Genomic DNA, 21,306 nt, shown 5'->3' on the forward strand with positions numbered 1-21,306 from the left:
ACATGAAGGTGTAGCCTTGATTTTCAGTGTCTTGTGTCACTTACCTATATAACAAGCTCCTAAGAAGGTCAGTTCTTCATGTGTCTACTTTGTGATTTAGATATATGAGAATGACATCAGTGACACCTGCCAGTACCCTAGCTCAGGAATTATGAACCAGCTGCTCTGATTACAAGAAACTTCCATGACAGGCTGAGCAGAATCCATGTGGCTATAATTAATAGCTACATCTCAACTTGTCTTCTTAGAAGTTCATTTCAGAGAGGTGTGCTCATACCTGATGAAGATGGATTGAATTGAACCTGCTGCTGTTATTCACACCATGCTGCCATCATGCCAGCTTCAAAAATGAAATTGCTAACTGGAGCGAAGTATGATGGGGCTTGAAGTTCAGCTCGCAACACGAGAGGCTTCCTGTTCTGGTTGCTGCTTCTGGGTTCTGGCACTTTTCTGAAGACATGGCAGTGGAAAGAGTGGGAGTCAAGTAGCTGCTGGGTTTGTCTGTCTGTTTTATGCCTTTTTTTTTCCTTAGCTTTTTCCTTACCATTTATTTCCTTACACCACCACCACCAACCCATTTTCATCTTCTGCAAAATAGGCTAAGCTAAGGTAGTCATGTATTGTTGCATTTGATTAACTAGATTATTAGCTAAGGTAATTACACATTGGGTTTATGATCATAGAATCAATAGAATCAATAGAATCATAGAATCAATAAGGTTGGAAAAGACCTCAGAAATCATCAGGTCCAACCTGTCACCCAAGACCTCATGACTACTAAACCATGGCACCAAGCGCCATGTCCAATCTCCTTGTGAACACCTCCAGGGCAGCACATTCCAACGGCTAACAACTCTCTCTATGAAGAACTTTCTCCTCACCTCAAAGAACTTTCTCCTCACCTGGAGCCTAAACTTCCCCTGGTGCAGCTTGAGACTGTGTCGCCTTGTTCTGGTGCTGATTGCCTGGGAGAAGAGACCAACCCCCTCCTGGCTACAACTTCCCTTCAGGTAGTTGTAGACGGCAATATCTTATGCAAACTGATGTCATGTGCTACATTAAAGTCATATATTTATCTGAGCCCTGAGTTTCGTGTTACTCTTCCCCTTACTTTTGCGTTGGAGGAGCAGGCAGGTTAGCCCTGAAGGCTCACAGGGCAGGTTTAGGTTTGAATTATCTGTCCTAGGACTTCATGCTGAACATTGCAGGATTAGGAACGGATTAGCTCAAGCTCAGCACCAGGTTGACGTGGCTTCACTGTTCTGAGACCCAACCCTATAACCTGCAGTTAATGTACTAGACCACACAGTTTGGGTTCTCAGATGTTTCTCTGTTGAGCTGTGCTGTGTGTAGGTCTGTCATTTCACACAGAGCAACGCTGTTAAGATGCAGCTCAGTAATTTTCAGCATGCACACTTAAAATCGTATCCGGCCAGGGCTTGACTGGTATGTGATGGGCTGACACAAGAGGGACTTGTCCAAAGGCATTAACAGGTTCCAGCTCTCATAAAGGTTCAAAGTCACTTCTGATTAAAGCCTGATAAAGTCTGAACTACAGTTTCTTACAAGGTCCAGACAAGCTGAACTGCAGTGTCAAGTCTCTTTGAGAAGGAAGTTTTCAACTTCTTCATTGCATTTCCATTGTCACTTTTAGTTTTAATACATTATGGGAAAACTCTCCAGATTTAACAAGAACCATTGTGGAGAAAAAAAGTCAGTTATAAAAAGGATCAGCCTCCTAATGGTGTAACAGCAATTCTTTTGCTAATAGAAACTGTACTGGGGTCAAAATACATAAAACACAGACAGCCATAGGGTGCCTAATTATAGTGATTAGGAATAGGTTTGTCTACTAGTTTCTTATTTGCTTTTTTCCCCTTTCCTGGTAAATTGCCTATAAAGATGTTTTACTGTACATAGATTTGGCTGTACATTATCAAGCCCAAATTAATGACATGACTCAACTTATAAAACTGATGATTGAGCTATGTCAGTAATGGAGTTCAGGAGAGGTTTTCAACAAATGGGTAACAAAACAGAAAGAAAAACCCTATCTGAAAATGCAGTGAAAGCTCTAGGTGTAAATGTTCAATTTTTTTACTATGTGTTCAAAATCTATCGAGACCTCAGCGTGCTCTTCCAAAAGGCATAACTGTGATGAAGTAACTGCTTATTTCTGTTGTGCACTTGAGCTTCAATTATATCCAGCAATTCTGTGTAGAAGCTACAGGCATGAAAAACATTGCTGTTGGACAGAATATTATCATACCGTGTTTTAATTAGCTCAGTCCAAAATTATTAGACAAAGTATGTTGATTACTGTACAAAGATATTCCATATTCTAAGTGAACTGAAATATGCTCTGGAATAAAGTATGAGACTGAGTCTGAATTTTCCCTGGGATATTCCAGAGATGCAGTGTAGTAACCCCATGACTTCAACACTCTGCTTGATAAAAGATGCTCTTCTTCAGCACAGCCAATATATAGCAATGTGAATTATTAGACAGCACAACAACAATAATTAATCTGGATTAATGCTGCAATTTGGCCAGTCTGCAGGATTTCACTAACATTTGGAGTTGAGTTTTTGCAGTGATCGTAGTGTCTTTAGTTATTATAGAAAGGACTTTTTGTTCCCTTGATAAAGCAAACCTATTTGGTGGTTGCAGCTAAAGGACCACATGCAATTCCTAAGCTACAGAGGCTGCCACTTACACTTCATTATGCTACCACACAGCTGCGTTATTGCCATATTCAGTTTTCTTTTCACCTTTCCTCCCAGGCTATCTATTTTTTCACAGATATTCAAGAAAGCTGATTTGTTATTACCATTCCTTTTTCAGAATGTATTTGTATTGCAGTACCTCTTGTGAACCCTAGGCATAGGTAAAAGCTGCGCAGTACTATGTGCACTGAGTAAACTCATAACAAAACACAGCTTTTTGCATAGAGCTTCCAGTGTAAGACGAGAAAGGAAGCAGACAGATACAAAGGAAGAGTTGTATCTCCTCATTTAATAATGCAGAAGTCATGATGAAATCCCTAGTCTCATCTGGGCTCATAGCCAAATAGAGTTATGGATACCTCCAGAGTTGCTCAGATTTAAATCCAAGTGAGGTGAACCACACTTGGAAGCCATTCTGTTTTTTCCAGGGAGTCACTAATTTTAAAAGAGGCTGAGCTGCCTGGCTCCAATTGGACACCCAGTTTCCAGTGACTAGAATTCAGTATCCTGGTATTATTTTAGTTATCACAAGTTTCACTGCTGGCTTCAGTTTTTTATAAACAGGTTTCCTCGCTATGATCTTCTGTCCTAAACCACTTGTGTATAATTTGTATTATTAATTTACTAGCTAGCATTAACTGATTCTTGTTCATCTTGCTGGTATAAACAGAAGAATAATTAATGCTTGTGTACTGTTCTGAAAATCAGCATTAATGTTACTTTGAGGAGAAAGATGGGTTTGTTTATGTTCTTCCCCTCCCCCCACATCCCTCCTAGTCTTTAGTTGTCTCTGCATTCATCATATTCCCACTGTTTCCATTGCATGTTCTATTCTTTAACCTCATGTCTTTGAGGAATTTCTCTGAAAATGCACAACAGGCACTCTTGATCTGCCCCATTCCTCTCTTTCAGACATCTGAGTGCTGACAGAGAAGAAAGAGATGGAGACAATTTCCCAGGTCACATAGATGATGTAGTGGGCATACATGCTAGTGTAGTGCATTGAGGAGAAGCTTTTTCAGGGGCTGTAGAGAAGGGAAAACAGAATCACCACTAAAGAAAGGCGGAGAGAAATCTCAGTTGTGCATGTCCTTTTCCTTCTGTTTCCCACTTTGAGAAGTCCTTCACTGGGATGGGATTCCTGTCTCATGTGGAAACTAGGAAGTTTTCATTTTGGCAGGAGTTTTTGCTTCTGAGTTTTGCATTTGCTCCAGAAGCATGATTAAAAGGGAATATAAGTAGAATAAGCAATCAGATAATGGATTTAAAACCTGCTGGAAAAGTAAAGGAACAGTCAGCATGGATTTACCAAGGGGAAGTCATTCGTGACTAATCTGATAACCTTCTATGATGCTGTAATGGAATGCGTAGGTGCAGGGAGATGAGGGGATGTCGTCTATCTGTCTATCTTGACCTTACCAAGGCACTGTCTCCCATAACATCCTTGTGAGCAAACTCAGGAAGTGTGGGATAGAAGAACAGACAGTGAGATGGATTAGGAACTGGTTACACAACAGAGTGCAAAGAATGGTGGTCAATGGTGCCAAGTCCATCTGGAGAGCTGTAACTAGTGGATTCCCCTATGGATCAGTGCTGGGTCTGGTCCTGTTCAACATATTTACCAATGACATTGATGAGGGGACAGAGTGTCTGCTCAGCAAGTTTGCTGATGACACCAAACTGGGAGGCTTGGCTGATACACCTGGAGGCCATTGAGCCAGACTTTGGTAGAGAGTAACATAATGAGGTTCAACAAGGATAAGTGCAGAGTCCTGCAGCTGGGAAGGAATAATAAATTGCACCAGTACAGGTTGGGACATGATCTACTGGAGAGCAGCCCAGTGGAGAAGCACCTGGGAGTCCTGGCAGATAACAAGTTATCCATGGGTCAGCAATGTGCCCCTGTGGCCAAGAAGGCAAATGGTACCCTGGGGTGCATTAAGAGTAGTGTGTCCAGCAGATCAAGGGAGGTTCTCCTCCCCTTCTACTCTGTCCTGGTGAGACCTCACCTGGAATCCAGTTCTGGGTTCCCCAGTCAGGAGGAACAAGGACCTACTGGAGAGAGTCCAACGGAGGGCTATGAGGATGATTAAGGGACTGGAGCACTGCCTTATGAGGAGAGGCTGAGAGACTTAGGGCTTTTTAGTCCAGAGGAGGCTGAGAGAGGATTTTATAAATATTTATAAATATCTGAGGGCTGGGTGTCAAGAGGGAGGGGACAGGCTCTTCTCAGTTGCACCTTGTGATAGGACAAGGGGCAATGGGTATAAACTACAGGACAGGAGTTTCCACCTCAACATGAGGAAGAACTTCTTCACTGTAAGGGTCACAAAACACTGGAACAGGCTCCCCAGAGAGGTTGTGGAGTCTCCCTCTCTGAAGGCTTTCAAGACCCACCTGGATGCATTCCTGTGTGACCTGCACAAGATTATATGGTTTTATGATTCTTCTTTGGCATGGGGGTTGGATTTGGTGATCTCTGAAGGTCCCTTCCAACCCCTGACATCCTGTGATCCTGTGATCTTGTGAAAAGTTAGTGACCAGCACCTTATTTCTCTGTATAGAAGGCAGAATGTTTGATGCTCGCAATTTGTAAAACTGAGCTGGAGAAACCCAGAGGAAACATATGGTACTGTAAAAATACTACAAAAATTGTGATGTTCAAGATGTCCCCAAAGTACTTGTATTTCTAATTTCACAATCCTGAGATTTTTATGCCTGTTCAAACACCTACATTTTCTTTTGCATCCCTCACAAAAATGCATAACCATATAAATATGCTAACAGTTTACAATGAATTAAAAAACCCCCACCCTTGTTTTTGTGGCCTGACAGTGATCTGATTACCTCAATTTGATCCTCTGCCAGCTATTTTCCCCATGTCTGACCTTGTACAAGATGAAAAACACATAAATGTTTTTCTCTCTGCGAACTCACACTAAAACATAATAACATTGTGGAAGCTCCTACCAAAAAGAAAAATGAAATCTGAATCAAGTACATAGAAATAGAGAAAGGAAAGAAAAGATCCAGCTATAATAAATCTGGAAAGAATTTATCTGAAAGATGACAAAAGGCACAAGCAAACCTGAAGACCTTTGCTGCGGACTGTGTCTGGTTTTGATGCTGCATTTCCCAAAATTCAGCAGCTGCTTTAGAATGGACGGAGATTTTCTTCACATACCTGGTAGTAGCAAGTGAATATATGGCCCACATGAACTCCATTTAATCAAGAAAATGAAATGCCTCTTTTTAGTACCAGCAGTTCAGTTTGGCTGGAAGCAGTTTTTTATAATTACATTTTTGACTGGAGACTGCAAGTGGTGCCATGAGATGTAGCTGACCATCTGTACAGCCTGCGTATTAAATAATGACTATCACAGCCTCAGCGCAGCATTTATGGTAGGTTGTTTGCAAGGTATTGATGAGCCAGAACTTTATTCTCACTAGGTCACTCATATTTTACTGAATTTTCAGTACTGAATAAATTGATAAACTCACAGCCTATGTAGGACAAAAAAAAGTAAAGCAGCAAAACCAGTGGTCTGGACAATTTGTTAGATTTTATTGTCTTGTGATCCAGAATAGTTTAGCCTGGTTTAAATCACTTTGCCTTTTTGAGAAAGTCTGGATATGTTAGCACCAAAGTGATGAATAGAATTAAAACTTCTGTTCTTTTAGCAGTATTAGTTTCAGGTAGAGGTCCTAAAAGAGAGAATAAATCCTAGTAGATAAGGTACTAAAGGCTATGGAGAACAACAAAGACATAGCTGGCAGTTGGTCACAAGCAGTGTTCCTCAGAGCTCAGTGTTGGGACTGCTTCTGTTTAATATCTTTATTGATGACCTTGATGAAGACATAGAGTGTGTAATCAGTAACAATTGCAGATGACACCAAGTTAGGTGGGAGTGTTGAGGGTATGAGGGTAGAGAGGCTCTACAGAGGGATTTGGATGGATTGGATCAACGGGCCAATGTTAATGGGATGAGCTTCAACAAGGCCAAATGCCAGGTCCTGCACTTGGGTCACAATGACTCCAAGCAATGCTACAGGCTTGGGGAAGTGTGGCTGTAAAGCTGTCTGACAGAAAGGGACCTGGGGGTTCTAATTGACATGCAACTGAATATGAGCAAGCAGTGTGCTCAGATGGCCAAGAAAGTCAATGGCATCCTGGCTTGTATCAGAAATGCTGTGTCCAGCAGGAGCAGGGAGGTGATTGTCCCTTGTACTCAGCTCTGGTGAGGCCACACCTCGAGCATTGTGTCCCATTTTGGGCACCTCAATACAAGAGAGATGAGGAGGTGCTGGAGTGAGTGCAGAGGAGGACAATGAAGCTGGTGAAGGGCCTGGAGAATAAGATTTATGAGGAGAGAGTGAAGCAGCTGGGGCTGTTTAGTTTGGAAAAGAGGAGGCTGAGGGGAGACCTCATTGCTGTCTACAACTACCTGAAAGGATGTTGTAGAGAGGCTGGTGCTGGTCTCTTCTTACATCTAATTAGTGATAGAACAAGAGGGGATGGCCTCAAGCTGTGACTGGGTAGGTTTAGACTGGACATTAGGAAAAAAAATTTCATGGAAAGAGTGTTCAGGCATTGGAATGTGCTGCCCAGGGAGGTGGTTGAGTCACCAACCCTGCATGTATTTAAAGGTTGTTTAGACGTGGTGCTCAGGAATATGATTTAGGGGTGAACTTTGTAGAGTAGGGATATCGGTGGGACTTGGTGATCCTTTTCCAACCTGAATGTTTCTGTGATTCTGTGATGAATTTTACCTTCTATTAATGACTAAATAGACAACCAATAAATAAATACATGCATACCAACTAAATACAGGAATAAGTACAATTGTATGCCACTGGCTTTGCTGGGTTTGTCTTTCCTAAACAGTGATTTCTGGGCCTGAATTACTGACAATGCCATCTAGACAAAGAAAAAAAATGAAAAATAGGACAAGTAAAATTTCAATTAATTTGCACAAAACCTTTCTATGTATTACCTTACTGACCCATGTGAGCTTATGTACACATTTCACTGCTGAATGAAGTCCAGGAGTGCACAAATTTATCTTGGCACAGGACTTGAACGGTCTTGTTGTATGAGTTGGTCACTTGTTGCTTCAGCTGGCATTGTTCCTGTATTATCTTTTTGTTGTTATCCATATTGAGAAAGTTCTTCACTGAGAGAGTTGTTAGCCATTGGAATGGGCTGCCCAGGAAGGAGGTGGACTCACCATCCCTGGGGATGCTCAAGAGGGGATTGGATGTGGCACTTGGTGCCATATTTTAGTCATGAGGTCTGTGGTGACAGGTTGGACTTGATGATCTTTGAGGTCTCTACCAACCTTGGTGATTCTGTGATCTTACCTTGTTGTTAGGACAATTCATAACATACAACTTTAAAAGGATTGCATTTTATTTGGTCACTGTCCCCTGTATAAAAGTGTTGGAGCTATAAATTTTTCTGGGATTGATGTGAGAACTGAAGATATTGGATGCTGCTGATAGAAAACTCTCTGAGCAGAAGGGAAAGGGAAAGAACACATAAGGATTGACCTGCTAGTGGCACAAAAAGCTCACTCTAGGTGTTTTCTTCAGGGAACGATGTAGTGACCTCTGAGTCTACCTATAATTAAAAGGAGATTTTATATTCAGATTAAATATTTGTACTACACAGTGAATATAGTTCACAGTAAGTATCATATTTATGTTCCATCTTGATACTAAAGAGCGTGTTTTGTCCCAGGGGTGCAGTCTGAAGCAGCAGACATGAGAGGGCTGTCAGGGAGCACATGACTTCATAGGATGTTAGGGGTTGGAAACGACCTCTGGAGATCACTGAGTCCAATCCCCCTGCCAGAGCAGGACCATAGAATCTAGCACAGGTTGCACAGGAATGCATCCAGATGGGTCTTGAAAGTCTTCAGAGAAGGAGAATCCACAATCTCTCTGGGCAGCCTGTTCCAGTTCTCTGTGACCCTCACAGTGAAGAAGTTCCTCCTCATGTTGAAGTGGAACCTCCTGTATCCATCTTCTGGAATGTAGTATCACCACCTGAAGCTTCAGCACAGTCAGTCTGTCTTGCATTCACTTCTGCCAGTGGCTGTGGGCCCCGAGATACAGCTGGAGATGGAAATACCCATGGTGCCTTGGCCATGAAGCATCCCCTCTGTATGTGTCAAAGCAGGTAACATGGTGCACTACAAGAGCTGCCCTGAGGGATCTACTGCCCCAGCTGTCCTGGAAGGACTAGAGCACAGGTTAATATGTGGTTGTTTGTTTTTTATTTTTCTGTTTTTGAACATCAACCTTCACTTAGCAGAAACAGTATTGTTCAGCTAGGGCTTAAAATTTTACAGTAGAAGCTGTGAGTGGCATTAAATAATTTCCTAAGATACAAATGATAGCCAAAAAACTAATCCAGAGGGAGTGCAGCCAAACATCTTTGAGCTGTAATTAGTGGAGGACTACTTTTTACATTACAAAACCCACTCTCTATGAGATTTTAAGAATGACTCATCACATGAAATATGTTCAAAGTGCACTTGAATGTGTCCCTTCTTTATGTTTTCAGTGAGCTCCGTGACCTATACTCTCAGCTTGTGCTGTCTAAAAGCATTTAGTCTGCCTTTTTCTGCAAAATCACTCAGACATTCTTGCTGCAGAGAAAGGGGTTGGGGTCTTTGTAATATTTGAAATCCTTAAGAAGCATCACCAAACATAACAGCCTGAGGACATCTCTCATATGATATTCAGCTGTTATTTAAGGGCTCATGGATAGTGGATTAATAATTTTAAATGACAGATTTCTCGAAGTCCATAACTAATTTTATTTTAAGATGCAGTCCCAGTTCCTCAATGGCTGCAGATCAACAAATAATTTAGCAGCACAGAAGTGGGTTCATTGATCAAAGAAGATGTCTTCATCTACACTGCATGTGGCTCAAGCTGTTTATATCTGACCAAATGTAATTTGATTCCCTGAACCAAACATCTCTGGGCTTCATGCAGTTATCTAAAGGAAGTAATCATTTCAGAGTCATATTTCCATTTTGGGGCTTGAGGGCAGGGGATGGAGAGTTCTTGCTCAGTTACTTGTGGACCCTCAGTTTAAGAAAGGTGTTGAGTTGATGGAATGTGTCCAGAGAAGGGCAACAAAGCTGATGAGGGGGTCTGGAGCACAAGACCTGTGAGGAGCAGCTGAGGGAGCTGGGGTTGTTTAGCCTGGAGTGGAGGAGGCTCAGGGGAGATCTTGCTGCTCTCTACAACTACGTGTAGACAGGCGGGGGCTGGTCTCTTCTCCCAGGCAACCACCAACAGAACAAGAGGACACAGTCTTCAGCTGCACCAGGGGGAGGTTTAGGCTGGATGTTAGGAAGAAATTTTTCACAGGAAGAGAGATTGGCTGTTGGAATGAGCTGCCTGGGGATGTGGTGGAGTCACCATCACTGGAGGTGTTTAAGAAGAGACTGGATAGGGTGCTTGGTGCCATGGTTTAGTTGATTTGATGGTGTTGGGTGATAGGCTGGACTTGATGATCTCAAAGGTCTTTTCCAACCTGGTTAACTCTGTATATTCTGAAATGAATGTTGTTTGAGTGTGCATAAACCACTTTTCATGTAATATCTGTGCATGGGGACTGGGCATGGTTCAGGACTTTGCTGCAGAATGGTTTGATTGTTCTAGATCAAAACAGTAACAAGGGCACCATCTTCAAAAATATTTCATTGCAGACATGGTTTCAGCCAGTTGTGTTTATCTCCAGACATAGTAGAATAAACCTTACCAGAAATGTATCACATAAAGATATCATACCTAGAGCAGGTAAAACTATTATAGGAAGAAATATATAGCTTGGAGAATGTCTTTATAATACCCTTCAGCCAAAAAAACCCACAACCAGTTTGAGCCAGAATATTACTAATAATTTGCCTTGCAGGAGGACTGGATTTCAAGAAAAAGAAAAGTCAAATTCTAATCTAAAATGAGTTAAGAGGAAGTAAAATTGGTTTGGCTATTTGAAGTCAAATCATGTCCTGAAAGGTTCTGTTTTAGCAACCTAAAGGACAGAAAGTGTAGAAAATGTGAGAAAATTAATGTCTTTTCATAGTTGCAATTCTTTCAGTTATTCAGGTAAATTGTGTGATAAGTCTTTGTTCAGTTAAAGTTCTGTAAAAGTCACTTTTATTAGACTGAAAATTCCTAGCTTTGTAAAGAATGTATTAGATTTAATTCTAATGTTCCTTTTCTACCTGCCTGCTTTTTAACAGTAATATAATTTGATAAGTAAGATCATTGCCTAGGGATACAAAATTAAATGCTCTGTATCGTACAACGCTTACATATACTTCTGTTATTCTGTAGGGGTCAGTGAATGAGGTAATGCATTTCTTGTAAAATAGAAGCCAATTTTGGGTTGAAGCATTCATTACACATTATATTCTTTTCTGTTTATGCCTGCCTCTGACTGTTCACCCAACTTAACAGGGTCACAATTCATCACACTACTAAAGCACAGAAGAAGGTCACAGGCATTGCATAATAACTCCTTAGAACTCTTAAGTAATAGGAGCTCATATTATTCACATAAATAACAGGAAAGAAGGTGAAAAAAAAAAACAAAATGTTTTGGATTTGTTTTGTGGGGCTTTTGTTTCCTTTTGTTTTTCTTTTTTTTTTTTTTTTTTTTGTTCCCTTGAAAATTACTTTCTAAATACAAAATCTTTTGATAGGGCTTTTAGGAAGTTACAGCAGCTGGGTAAGTGAGAGCCTCTAACAACATAAAGCCAAGAATTGAATGGGGTTCTGCTAAAGAATGTTCTTTGGCAAAACAGGTCTTTGGACAGGGATTAACGTGTCCTCCCCAGTTTAGAGTTGACAAAGTTGGATTATCTTTTCTTTGTCCTCCTGCCCCAGCTTCTGTTTCAAGCAGATCTCATCTAGATATTCTGTTCAAGGGATATTGCCACGTTAATTGGTATAAAAGCTTTAATCACAATGTCCAGGCTTTTTTCTCCATATGTTTACATATATGTCTCAGCATGTGCTACAAGAAGAGATACTTAAAACATGGTTTGCCATAAACCACTTCACATTTTTCTGTGTGTTGTGATATACACGGCAGTGCACAGTGTTCCAAAGTCCCATCCATAGCTAGCGCAAATTGATTTTGAGGACCTATATTGGGTTGCACTAGCTGGAATCCTGAGCCACAGAGGATCACAAAGAAGCTCATGATTGCTCTTTGTCCATTCCCTCAAATGCAAACTGCTTTTTTGAGCAGTTTCATTTCTTTTACAATAACAGCGTTGGTTCATACCCTTGCATTTGTTTATCCATTTCTGTATTTATGTCTATCTCTGAACAAACAAACAAACAGGCAAAAATCCTGTCCTGCTCTCCCCAAACCTGGTTCTAAGTGTTATTCCTGATAAAGACAAAGGTGCAATCAGTTTTGCAAATATCAATGTAAATATTATATTTTTTCACTTTTTCCTTCCTTCCTTCCTTCCTTCCTTCCTTCCTTCCTTCCTTCCTTCCTTCCTTCCTTCCTTCCTTCCTTCCTTCCTTCCTTCCTTCCTTCCTTCCTTCCTTCCTTCCTTCCTTCCTTCCTTCCTTCCTTCCTTCCTTCCTCCCTCCCTCCCTCCCTCCCTCCCTCCCTCCCTCCCTCCCTCCCTCTCTCCCTCTCTTCCTCCCTCTCTCCCTCTCTTCCTCCCTCTCTCTCTGTTAAACTCTCTCTGTGTTCAGCAGCCAGAAATGGCAACCACTGTGACTATGAAAAATGTTATTATATTCGTTTTCTTTCTAGTATTAGAGGCTTGAATAAGATCAACTATTCAGTAAGAAAATTACAAGATACAGAGAAGGGAAAGCATCACACAGGATGGTGATAGGATAATCAGTTGATATAATAACACTGCAAAACAATTTTAATGTCTGAAAGACAAGAAGAAAATAACTTGTACACTAAGGTGAGCTCGGCTCTCAATGATTATTGAGATAATAATTGGATTTTTCATTTCAAAGGAGTATTAATTTGGTCAGATTTTTATTTTAACTCTGACTTTTTGTTTATTTGGTTGTCAGGGAGCATCCATTCATTCAAGGAGCTTTAACACTTTTATAATTGCATACAGTTTCCCCCTCCTTGTTTTTAAACTCTGTCCATGTTTGGAGGGAGTTTGAGTCTAGGATTTGAATTCAAACCCATCACAGCTTGCAAGGTGTCTGTCATATTGGTATATTCCAATCACTGTGGAGGCTTATCCCAGGCTTTTCATTGAGGCAGAGGGAAAAAAAAGCAGGAGACGTTGGTTCTGCTCAGTCTGGGAGGGCTTGATTTCCCCTGTTCCTTAGCCAGGAGACAAATCCAACCATGAAACAAATGCCTCACTAATTAGGGACAACTCATCATCTCCACTGCTGAAGTTGTGCATCTGTGCTCTGTAGAAAGAGAGTATAAATTATAAAGCTGGACAGCAAGCCTGGCTGAAGGTATTTATCTAGTGGTTCCCTAGGGCCACACACAACAATCAGTTTTTCTTTTTCACGTGGTACTGTTTTTAATAGCTGTAGAAGGTTTATTGAGGGATGGGTTCTTCAAGCCCATTTATCAAAAAATAAACATAATTTTAAAAAACATCATAAAAGATAAAAAGACATTTTTTCATCTCAGCCAAGTGCTCCATAAATAAAGCATTCCGATGCACAGATCAAAAGCAGCACTCACACATCGCTAGAGCAGACGTTGCATTTGGCAGCAGGAGTGTCTGAATCCCATCAGCAGAGTCTCATCAGAGAACCATGGAGCCCCATTCATCTCATTTGCAATAGCTGAACTTTTTTCCTTTGCTATGTAACGACTTTTAAAACTGTGTGCCAACTCTTTTTGGTATATAGGTTTGTTAAAAATCAGCTCTCAGTGTAGTTTCTAACCCGGATAAAATCCTTATCAAGCTCATCCCTTTTGATTCATCCTGACAAACTTATAATTAAAATAGAATTATTTAAATTAGGTGTCAAAAATGTAAACATTAAATTGTTTATTGCATTAAATATAAATTAAAACAACATTCTGGTGAAAGTGATCACCAATGGTGACTAATAATAGAAATATAAATAAATGCCTGTGGATGTAGTCTACCTGGACTTCAGCAAGGCTTTTGACACCGCCCCCCACAGCAAACTCCTGGCCAAGCTGTCAGCCCATGGCTTGGATGGGAGCACACTGCGATGGGTTAGGAACTGGCTGGAGAGCCGAGCCCAGAGAGTGGTGGTGATTGGTGCCACATCCAGCTGGCGGCCAGTCACTAGTGGTGTGCCCCGAGGATCACTGCTGGGCCCCATGCTCTTTAACGTTTTTATTGATGATCTGGATGAGGGCATTGAGTCCATCATCAGTAAATTTGCAGATGACACCAAGTTGGGGGCAGGTGTTGATCTACTAGAGAGTAGAAGGGCTTTGCAGAGGGACCTCAACAGGCTAGACAGATGGGTGAAGTCCAACCAGTGCTAGAACAAGAGGAAACAGTCTCAGGCTGCACCAGGGGAGGTTTAGGCTGGATGTTAGGAAGAAGTTCTACACAGAGAGAGTAATTGCCCATTGGAATGGGCTGCCCGGGGAGGTGGTGTAGTCACCATCATTGGAGGTGTTCAGGAGGAGACTTGATAGGGTGCTTGGTTGCATGGTTTACTTGATTAGGTGTGTTGGATTAGTTGATAGGTTGGACGCAATGATCTTGAAGGTCTCTTCCAACCTGGTCTATTTTATTCTATTCTATTCTATTCTATTCTATTCTATTCTATTCTATTCTATTCTATTCTATTCTATTCAGGCTACAATACATTCTAATTCTTCTTTTAACATAAATTCAGAGATGGCAACACTGGTGATGTGCAATCAAATGTTTCAGATTATTGTTGAGAAGGGCTGAACTCTGTCCTGACTGGTGCTGGAAGCAGAGCCAGGCGAGTGGACAGTGTTTTCATGTTGTGGATGTCATTCTTTCCATGCTCAGTCTTTTCAGTATGCAGTTCTGTCAAGAAAAAAACAAATAAGAAACTAACTACCCAAGCAAAAATATTCATCCACAGCAGACAGTATGTCAAAAGCAATTGGCTTGTGTGAACATTATGTCACACTCATAGTCATCTATTTTTGGTTTTTAGGGAAAAGAAGGGAATAGTCACTTTGTAAATGCAGCTTCAAAAAAGGAGTAAACTACCTGAGTTTACTGGAGATGCTGATTTGTCTTTATTTAGCTTTCTTTCTTTTTTTCTTTCTGGTATTGTCCTTGCAATGAACATCTGTGTTTTCACTATGAGGTCAAAGTCTTTTTCGCTTTCCTCCTCCAGGATAGGCTCTTTATTTTCTTCAGTTTTCTGTTCATGAAACAATATAAGGAAAAAGCAACTGATCCGTGGCAGTGGAGAGAGAGTCCCAATAATTTTATTCAAGAACCTTATTCCCGAAGCAGTGTTACTGGCACAGCTGGTCTTGCTTATCTATAGTTCACTTTATACTTTACTTTGCATATAAATTGCATGAGGGTCTTTTGGTCATCCCTGTCAAATAAAATAGAAAGATAGCTTAACTATGCCAAGTTAGTCATCAAATACGTGAGCAACAATATATACAGACTTATTAATTTCTCACATTAGTCATCTTAGGCTCCTATAAGCCATCAGCTGGAGTCGTTGTCTCAGGGGTAAACATGAAAGATACTTTTCAGGTAGACGAGAGGGGTGGAGTATGATATCCTACATAGAATCGTATAATGCTCTGGGTTAGAAGGGACCTTCAAAGGTCATCTAGTCCTACCTCTCCACAGACAGCAGGGACACCCCCAACTAGATCAGGTTGTCCAGGGCTTCATCAAGTCTCACCGTGAATATCTCCAGGACTGGGGCCTCAACCACCTCCCTGGGCCACCTGTTCCAGTGTTCTGAACCAGCACCAGAACAAGAGGACACAGTCTCAAGCTGTGCCAGGGGAGGTTTAGACTGGATGTTAGGAAGAAATTCTTCATAGAGAGAGTGATTGCCCATTGGAATGGGCTGCCTGGGGAGGTGATGGAGTCACCATCATTGGAGGTGTTTAGGAGGAGACTTGATGGGGTGCTTGGTGCTATGGTTTAGTTGATTAGATAGTGTTGGATGATAGGTTGGACGCAATGATCTTGAAGGTCTCTTCCAACCTGGTCTATTCTATTCTATTCTATTCTATTCTATTCTATTCTATTCTATTCTATTCTATTCTATTCTATTCTGATAGGTCACTGTTAGGACAGTGTTGGGTTAAGGGTTGAACTTGCTGATCTTAAAGGTCTCTGATCTTAAAGGTCTCTTCCAACCAAAACAATTCTACGATCCTACATCTTTCCTCTCTGTTACAGTATATGTCCTCACTAGTATTTGGTTTAGCATTTGAAAATGTCTCATTTCCACAATTAAATATTTCATCTAAGAACACCATGATCTGTATACTACATTAAGACATTTGCTGGTGAGATAATATTTATTTCCTGCAGAGTAAGAATGTTACTATGCCACATAATTTCTGGGAACATTCACCCTTGTATGGCAGGGTCTGAAAGGAAGACATTAATTGAACCTCCAAAAATGGACAATTATAGGACGTAATTTCTGATGCCTCATTAAGGAAGTTGCTCAGATAGCACAAATGATAGCTTTTACAAAACCTCAGACAAAATGCCAAACATACTGTGTCCACTTAGGATATGTGCACCACGTGGGTCTCCTTGGCATCATAACTGCAGCTCTGTTGGCTTTGTTGCCTAATGACTTCAGGAAAAAACCAACAAACCTAGGGCATTTAACTGGTCTAATAGTTTAAAAAGCATTAAAAATATTTTTTAATTAAAGATACCCCTCCCCTCCCCTTTTTTTTAAATTATAGTTGCAAAATACAGATTTGCAACAAAATAGGGAGGGAAAAAGGTTGTCCAAACTTCTACGACATTTTATAGACTTTTTTAATAGACTTCCTTTCTTCCTACCTGTACACTGCACTGGTTAGGCCACACCTTGAGTGCTGTCACCAGTTATGGGCCCCTCAGTTTAAGAAAGATGTTGACTTGCTGGAACTTGTCCAGAGAAGGGCAACAAAGTTGGTGAGGGGTTTGGAGCACACACCCTGTGAAGAGAGGCTGAGGGAGCTGGGGTTGTTTTGCCTGCAGAAGAGGAGGCTCATGGGAGACGTTATTGCTCTCTACAACTACCTGAAGGGAGGTTATAGACAGGCAGGGGCTGGTCTCCTCCCAGGCAGCCAGCACCAGAACAAGAGGACACAGTCTCAAGTTGCGCCAGGGGAGGTTTAGGCTGGAGGTTAGGAAGAAATTCTACACAGAGAGAGTGATTGCCCATTGGAAAGGGCTGCCTGGGGAGGTGATGGAGTCACCATCATAGGAGATGTTTAGGAGGAGGCTTGATGGGGTACTTGGTGCCATGGTTTAGTTGATTAGATGGTATTGGATGATGGGTTGGATGCGATGATCTTGAAGGTCTCTTCCAACTTGGTCTATTCTTTCTGCTCTATTCTATTCTATTCTATTCTATTCTATTCTATTCTATTCTATTCTATTCTATTCTATTCTATTCTATTCCATTCCATTCCATTCCATTCTATTCTATTCTATTCCATTCTGTTCCATTCCATTCTGTTCTAACATTTGTCATCATGGCTATCCTAAAGAGCTGGAGTGCTTTGTGTTACAGCAGACAATTTTTGGCCTATTTAAATTAAACTTTGAAAAATAATTGATGATCATATTTAGTGTTTGGAATTAACCATAACAACAGCATAATTTTGACAGTTCTATTGTAAAAATCAGCCTTCTGAGGAAGTCACAGACTCACAGACTGTTAGGGGATGGAATGGAGATTTTTCCTACTGACAGAAATGTCTTGTGCTAAAATTTCAGGTTTCTTGTTCTTTTATTATCTCCTCATTACAGAATCAATGCAGCATAAGTCACCTATGTTATTCAGATTTCTAAGGTGTCATAAAGAGCAGGGAACTACTTAGAGGTTTATGTTTGCATAAATAGCTGCTAAATTTCAGGTGCTTACATGTGCCTATATACAGTTATAAGTATGCAAATATTTACAGAAATAAAACTGAAGCAGGTTAAATAATCCAAACATTCCCCCCCATACCCCCCCAATAAAATCAATAGTGAAAAGAGACAAAAGAAAAAAAAACCAAAACAAAACCAGTCACTGTCTCTGCACCTAGTTTCTTTCAGGTCATTTCACCGCTGTTCATACAGTTTTGACATCCTTTGAGCTGTAATAGAGACCTGATTTTGTACATCCATCATGAACACTGACATCATGAGCACGGAAAAACTCTTCTGGTCATCTGGCAGGTATCTGATGTTTCTAGGCATTTTCAAATTATTCTGTGTCTCCAAAATCAGCTTTTCAGTTAGTCTACTGGATTCATCTTATAGTTTTCTGGACTAAGAACTGATACATTATTTTAGACTTTCTTTGATGTCATCAAGATAAAAGGCTTTAAGGAAAGCAATTATTTGTCCTTATTCAGCTGGTTTCTTTGATACTGCTACTTTTGATATCTCCATTAAGAACACCGTTAATTCAAATATATTTGCTAACTTCTGTCAAGGTTATGATTGTTCTTTCTTTATATGCCTACTTTTATAAACCAAACAAAATGAAATGGCTTCATGCTCATTGAAGCCTTCTGGTACCATATTTCTTAAAGTTCAGAAAGGGAGGCAGGAGCAAGACCTAAAATGTTTTAAAAAGTATCAGGACAGCAGGAGAGAAAAGAAATTGGACCAGAGTTCAGACTCACACACTATCGCTCTGTTACTCATGGGTTTAGTTACTAGCATTATAGTTTACTTACTGCATTTGTACAGTGAATGACCCCTCTCCCAGGCCAAATCCCACACTTCAGTTCCATGTATCCCCCATGGTTCTGGAGATAGTAAGGACCACAAACTCTTCTTGATAGGCAGGATAGATGTAGCCCTCACATTTTGAGGGGATAAGAGAGTTTAGCCATAGGGACATGAGCCATGTCAGGCCATTTTTCTTGAAGGTAGAGAACAGGCACTAACCCCAGAGAGACATTTATTATGTGCATGCAGCTTAGCTTTCCAGAAGACCAAGTCGCTAAGAAGGTGGCTCTCAAGATTAGCAGAAATGATTTGGAAAACAAGCAGCTCTCTAAAATAAAATCCCACATGACTGCAAGAATTTTGCCAAGCAAGTGGGTCATGGTATATACAGTTCATGTGCACAATCCATAGGAAACCTGAAGCAAGGCTCTTTCAGTGCTAAATCCTTCTTTCTGCACTGAATCATGAGGATGTGTATTAATGTTTTCAGGGCCCTGTTGGTTTAACTTGGTGTGTAAGACACCATTAGGACCCATGCTAAGGTTATGTACTTCTTGGTCATGGCTTAATTTCTGAACTGTCAGATACTGTCTTTATCTAGTATTTTGTTTGCTTTCTCTTCCCAATATGTATTTGGATAAATGCAGGGATATTTAATCTCTAAATGATTTAGGCTTCCTATCAAGAATTTCTCAAACATGAAGGTGACAGTGTTGCTTCTGAGACACACTCTTACATGTCAATGTATGTGGTATGTACAATAACAATGGCATATTTTGTCTCTCTATAATGCATGAATTGAGGATCAGTTACATAAGGCATCAGTAATTATACATTTTGTGGTCTTCCCCAATAAATTGCATTAAGGAAAAATAACTTCCCTCTGCATGCTTGTTTTCTTTTCTCACTGTTCTTTCTCATAATGCCGTCAAATGAGAGCCACACTGTGCATAATTGCTGGAAAACAGAGTTCATTTGAAGCACTGTTGGGTACCATTATTTCAGTTTGGGACTTCACTTTCTTTTCACTTCTACCAATTTAAATATTAATTTATTTTCAGTCAGATTGTTTCTGTTTTGCATCAGTGATACTGCAAGGCAAACCGGTCCCTTAGTCTTTCACTGGCTGACACACAGGATTGTCTTTGTACCAGCAAATTACTTGTGCCTCCAGGGCACTGCAGTCAGCTGGCAGAGATTCTTTGGTAGGTTTTCCTACTCAGCAAAATGGGTAATCACATGGAAAAGGCCCCCTGGAAGGCCCCTGCAGCACCTCTACTTTGGTATCATTCCTAGGAATTATCTGGGATAGCGTTAGTTGATACATGCCAAAACCACACCAGAGAACATTTCAGCTGCTTGGCAGTGTAGCTGAACTTGTACCAGTGTCTGGGAACATTCCTGGACACCATTTAATAAATTAATAGAGAGAAAGTCATTACAATCTGTAGTGCTAATGGAAAACAGAAAATGTGACTGAATGCTTCTACTGACTAATGTCCAGTGTTATTTAAAAGAATTATCTGCATTGTCTCATCTTCCAGTTCATGAAAGTCAGCTGTTCAAGACATTCGGCTGTACTAGGCTCACTAACATCTTTCTGCATTTCCTGCCTCCTGATGAGAAAAGAAAAGTTTGTCTTAAAGACATTCTTATAGAAGGACTGCAGCTCTCTTAATAGAAAATCCATATATCAGCTGCTGCCACTTCCTGACATGAAGAGCAGCAAGAATATTTTTCATGTATACACTGGCTGCATTAAAAAAAACAAACAACAAGAGACATTTCCTATTATGTTTTTATTCAGGTGTCATGGGTCATTTAAGGATTTAGCTATGTCTTTTTGTTAGGTCAGCAACTGAATTTATTGTTGTTGCTGTGAATCTTGGTTACGTTATATTCTCTTCCCTGATCTCTGAAAATGCATGGTAGTTTTATAAAAGACTTCCCAGGTTTCTTCCTGTATTTTAGATGTTTTTATTTACATTCATATTATTTTTCAGTTCTACTTAATATTAAAAACATTGTATGGGATGAAATATAAATAACAGATTACACTAAAAATAAAATACAGATGTTTTATTGCTTTTTATTTTTCAAAAGCCCTTGAGATCCTCATCCAGGACTTCACAGCTCTAACAACATTGCCATGTGTGACCATTAAAACATTCCCTCTTGTGCCTTCTCACCTTGAACGGCAACAATCACAAGCGGCTGTCATGATGCTAACATTATGCGAATCCTGCAAAATAAGTTAACCTGAACATGAGCCTGCAGTGTGCCCAGGCAGCTAAGAGGGCCAATGGCATCCTGGCCTGCATCAGGAACAGTGTGGCCAGCAGGAGCAGGGAGGTCATTCTGCCCCTGTACACTGCACTGGTTAGGCCGCACCTCGAGTACTGTGTCCAGTTCTGGGCCCCTCAGTTTAGGAAGGAGGTTGACTTGCTGGAACGAGTCCAGAGAAGAGCAACAAAGTTGGTGAGGGGTTTGGAACATAAGCCCTATGAGGAGAGGCTGAGGGAGCTGGGGTTGCTTAGCCTGGAGAAGAGGAGACTGAGGGGTGACCTTATTACTCTCTACAACTACCTGAAGGGAGGTTGTAGACAGACGGATGTTGGTCTCTTCTCCCAGGCAAGCAGTACCAGAACAAGAGGACACAGTCTCAGGCTGCGCCAGGGGAGATACAGGCTGGATG

The sequence above is a fragment of the Dryobates pubescens genome, chromosome 10 (assembly GCF_014839835.1).
Source record: "Dryobates pubescens isolate bDryPub1 chromosome 10, bDryPub1.pri, whole genome shotgun sequence".
Lineage (NCBI taxonomy): Eukaryota > Metazoa > Chordata > Aves > Piciformes > Picidae > Dryobates > Dryobates pubescens.